The 5,164-nt window shown below is 41.4% G+C and overlaps 1 pseudogene; it reads right to left on the bottom strand.

Moving 5' to 3' along the window:
* Window positions 1-2,111: 2,111 nt before the first annotated feature.
* LOC147423575 (uncharacterized) lies at window positions 2,112-2,738 on the bottom strand (annotated as a pseudogene).
* Between the last annotated feature and the right edge of the window lie 2,426 nt (window positions 2,739-5,164).

Below are 5,164 nucleotides of genomic sequence, written 5' to 3'. Positions count from 1 at the left end.
CACAACTCTGAGGTATATTGAGATTGTATAAAAATGTAAACTATATAATTCCTACATACAGCCCTAGAAAGAGATCTAAAAGTATCCAAGTTATCAAGGTGCTACCCAAACTTTTATGCATCTTATCCAATGGTTGATTTTCTGGCATAATATAGAGAAGGTATGTGGTATTGACAAGCCTTATGTGGAGCTCCTAAGGCCTATTGACACCAAAAAATTTATATAGAGCCCGGGGCACCTTCATTAATATGCAAATCCCTAGCTGACGCAGCATCAACTTGCTGCACAGGCACAGAGCCTTCATCTTTCACGAGGAAGGCATTGTCTTTGAGGATGCGGCTCCTGATCTTGGTCTGTCCCCTAGTCAATCATTGCTTCTCATTATAATAAGCTGTTGGTGATGATGATATACTCGGTTGCTCATGACATTGCAAGAGATCCTCTTGATCTGCAGACCTTTTGCGTATACCTGCAAGTGTCTGCCTAAGGTTGGCCATGGTGAAGGGATATTGGAGGCGCACAACAACCTTGACAATGACAATGTGAGTAGAAAGCACCGATGGGCAATATTGCAACAAACTGCTCAAGTTTTATGCCACAAAATGAAAATGGCCGCGTGGCCTCCTTTTATAATCCTAAACCCTACGTGCTACCGCTAATTGCTTTCCAGGTAAATGTGTTCAAACAGTAGGGGCTACAAAAAGATGTTGGTTGATGTCGTAAGCTAGTAGACAAACAAAATAGTTTAACCACTTTACTAGAGAAAAGGCACAAGTAACAGGGGCTGCAAAAATATGTTGGGCCCAAATGCGTACACGTTTGCATGGAGCGGCATTTATTTTGGTTCCAAAATTTCAACTACATAGTCAAGGCTCTAACAGAGAGGTCATGGGAGACTTTGAAAACGGTATGCAAACAATTGCTCTCAGGTGACAAGGATGGAGAAGCTTTCCAACAATGTGTTGATTATGCTAATAGAGAAGGTAGGTTTAGAGATCTGTGCCATATTGAAGCATCAAGAAGCACTGAGCTCTAGCGTGCTGGAAAGAAACTGGGGGAGAAAAAGTGAAACTTCAACACATGGCCCCTTGGGGTGACCATCTTTATCATTTGATCATGCTCCTAAGGTAGTAGCCCAATAGGCCTCTTTTTTTTTGTCTTTTTGGGAGGGGACGGGGTTTGCCTCTTTTTTTCGTTGTTGGGACCCCTCCTTGGCCCTTCCAAATCCACACTTCCATTGTGTGGTTTTCTTACCTAGTCTACCCTTCGTCTTAATATATCTTGTACACAAAATTTTTGTATGAAGTATACTGCAATTTGATTGTTATTTGGCATTGTGCACTCTTTGTGGATGAAGCACGCCAACGATCACCTTGCCAAACTCTTATGTTCTAGGTCCGAGAGCTTCAATCTTGGCATGTCCAAACACAATTGTTGTATGCGAAGTAGAGTTTTTTGCATGGTCGATATCTAGCCATTACATTAATCTGAGCATTAGAAATGTGTTTCGTCGCACTGAAACCTCAAAACCTGCTTTGCCTCATGGAAAGCGAAGGAGCCATGTGGGATGCATGTTTCATGGAGGCATGATAATCTACAGTACGTTTTCCCTTGATGAAAAAGACGTATGCTACGTGGGACCACGTAAAATCAATATTCAAGAGAACGTTTTGGTGGGACCACTTAATTAATGGATGTTAATAAAGAAAATTATATAAATAGGATCATCTTAATTAAGAGAAGCCAGAGGAAACGCGAGCCAAATTCTATTACCATAATCTCATCTAAAGCTGGGTGTCCATTAAGTGAAAAAACTGCAATTGGAGAAATTAAATATTGGAATTTCAATCAGGGATAGAAACTACGTCAACAAGGCAAGTAATGCCATTAATTTGATCCAAGGCAAGTAATGCCATTAATTTGATCCAAGTCAAAGTAATGCCATTAATTTAATACAAGTCAAAGTAAGCTTGTTATACATGATTAATTTGTCAAGTAAGCTTGTTATACATGATTAATTTGTCAGCAGCACGTGAAGGCCTCCTTAAGAACCAAAACCCTAGCTCCATCATGCAATACAATTTATAGCTATTTTATTTCATTCCAGTACATTAGCTGCAGCAATTAACGAGCCTGATTCTAATTGGACCTTCCGGCGTCAATGCGACCCGTTCAATGATCCGGCGAACATCTTTATGCTGGTCTTGCTCAGACGTTGCTGATGAGCCGATCTTCATGTGTCGCTTGATCTGCTTGGATCCAATTGCTGTACTGGGCAGCTAGTTGACGTTGGCCATGGCGTGATGCTGTTGATGATCATCAGAGCCAGCACGACATCATTGCTTGTACAGCTTTTGCAGCTTGGAATTCGCAATATTATTGACCTCGCTTATAAAGCTCAAGAAAATGGACGCCACCTCCATGTCCGTCAGGATACCATAATCCTTACTTAATATAGAGCTCGGGGCGCCTTCATTAATATGCAGATCCCTAGTTGACGCATCATCGACGTCTTGTTGCACAGGCGCAGAGCCTTCATCTTTCGCGAGGAAGGCATTGTCTTTGAGGATGCGGCTTCTGAGCTTGGGCTGTCGCCTGGTCAGCCGTTGCTTCTCATTATAATAAGGCGCTGCTGGTGATGATGATATACTCGGTTGTTGATCATGACGTTGCAAGAGATCCTCCTGATCTGCAGACCTTTTGCGTATACCTGCAAGCGTCTGCCTAAGATTGGCCATGGTGGAGGGATATTGGAGGCGCACAACAACCTTGACGACGACAATCTGAGTAGGAAGCACCGACCTGCAACTGCTCGAGTTTTATGCCACAAAATGGAAATGGCCGCACGGCCTCCTTTTATAACCCTAAACCCTCCTTTTAGCACGGCTATTGCTAATTGATTTCCGCGTAAACTTTTCTTTTTATGATACTAGAAAATGCCTTCTAGAAACATTAACGCGCAAAAAAGTTTACTTTTTATGATACTGGAAAATGCCTTCTAGAAACATTAACGCGCAAACTCCTCCGCTAGCCATTCTTATGCTTTTTTTAAAAGTAAAGCGTGTCGTTAAAGTTAGAGCCAAATTAGACAATGCCACACTAAAACTCTATGGTTAGCAGTGTTCGGGAAAAATCATTTTTCCAAACATACAAAATTCCTTTCTTTCATTTTGTCAAGAGGAAATTTTAGAAAGTTAGGTTGTTTTTTCGGGTTTTTACACTATTTTTCTCTATTTTGGGGCGGTATTTCTCCTTTCCCCCCTGCCCTCAACCGGCATTTTTGAAATTGAAAACGGCACCATATTAAGCTGAGACACATTTTTTCCGAACGCTAATGGTTAGGCATGGCAGCATTCTTGGCCATTTAGTGTCCAACTATGGTATCATCACTTATTGAGATAAAATGTTGGTTATCATAAATCTTCTCAAGTTGGCAAGCCCATGAGTTGTACAAGTTTTCATTCGCCATCATAAGTACTCCCGAGGACTTTTCTACATGTGTCCTAAGATAGATCGGCCCTTATATCAATTACTAGCTGCAACGTGGCTTTTGAGAAGCTCAAATCTGCATTGGTGACACTCCTATTCTGAAAGCACCTCAATGGAGTGGGGTAACATCTTTCATACACATATTGATGTCAGTGACTATGCCACTGGCTACATCTTGGCCCAGCTTGTTGACGGAAATCTAGTTTCTTTCTATTGCATATGCTAGCCAAAAATTGAACCTCGCTGAGAAAAATCACACGACCATGGAACGCGAGGGGCTATCAATGTAGGTAGAGAAGTTTTAACACCATTTGCTTGCAAATTATTTTTTCTTGCTCATCAACCATCAAGCACAAACAAGGCAACATGGGTAGGATAGTGTGTTGGTTTATAATTTTGCTAGAATTCAATCTTGAGGTGGCGGTCAAGAAAAGGAAAGCACCAACACGTAGAGCACTTTTCTAAATTAACCTCAGGGCAAGATCCCATCCGGGTGAATGATGACCTTCCCCGTTCTTTACTCTTTTCCATTGAATGGGTTCCATAATGGACCAAGAACATTGTGATGCTCCTCACCACTACTACTATACCTCCCAGTTTCAATAAACATGCACCATGATTCTTAAGAGAGCGCTATGCTTACCAGCTAATAGCGGGCCATTTGTATTAGAAGGATGATGAATTGATCCTTAAAAGAGTGTCATGCCCCAACAAGTATTCTCTCCTTGTGCACCATTCCCATAGGTTTCCATGTGGGCAACACCTAGCCCCAAACCCATGACTAGGGTGCTTTAATTCCAAGGTCTATGGTGGCCCACATGAGACAAGATGTGATAGACTTTGTCCATGCTTGCACCCATTGAAAATACAACAAATTTTGCAAACACTCAACATTGTATCATATCACCCTATGGGATTGCCAAAATTATATGGGATACATATTTAGAGCGTATCTACCATTATCTCGAGGATAACATGGTTAATGTGAATCAATTGAAATCCAAAAGCACAATCATAGAGTCGAGGAAATACCACATTCTTAGAGAATAATTATGCTGCAATTGTTTGGTTATAAACTTCGAGATATGTGCCCTTGAAACTTCGTATCTATAAGTTCTAAAAAGTGCCTAGAGGGAGAAAGAGCATGCTATTTATTTATCAGGATCACTAGAAGCCTAGAAGGTGCACCATTCTTGCACTAGGCTTGTGGTGGTCCACCCTTCACATGGACTCACATGATTATATAGCATCATTGGTGTAGCTAAAATAAGGAGCACGCAAGGCCATGTGCATCTACCATTGCATGTGCCAAGGTGAAAAAGCAAGTACGAAGATCAGGTACAACTAGGGCTATCCAGGGATGCATGTCTTTATTGGTTTTTAGGCCAGGAAGATCTATTTGGGGCTAATCAAGAGGGCTACTCAAGATGTTCATAATGCATTGATTATGTAGCAAAAGGTGGTCTTCAAGATGTTCTCTAGGTTGGTTCCTAGACGGCTCATCAATCTACAAGGTGTATGATCTTGCATTAAAGGGGAAACTGCTTTGTAGATCCTCACAGGATTGCACGGATGATGATCAGGGCATATGTGAATCAATAGGACTAAAGTGTTTGATTTATGGATCATGTCGATCTTTTCACATCTACAATCCGAACCGGGACGGTAAACATAG

The sequence above is a fragment of the Adiantum capillus-veneris genome, chromosome 26 (genome assembly GCF_014529385.1).
Source record: "Adiantum capillus-veneris isolate H3 chromosome 26, ASM1452938v2, whole genome shotgun sequence".
Taxonomy (NCBI): Eukaryota; Viridiplantae; Streptophyta; class Polypodiopsida; order Polypodiales; family Pteridaceae; genus Adiantum; species Adiantum capillus-veneris.
The sequence above is the reverse complement of the archived record's forward strand: the minus strand, read 5'-3'. Positions and strand labels throughout refer to the sequence as shown.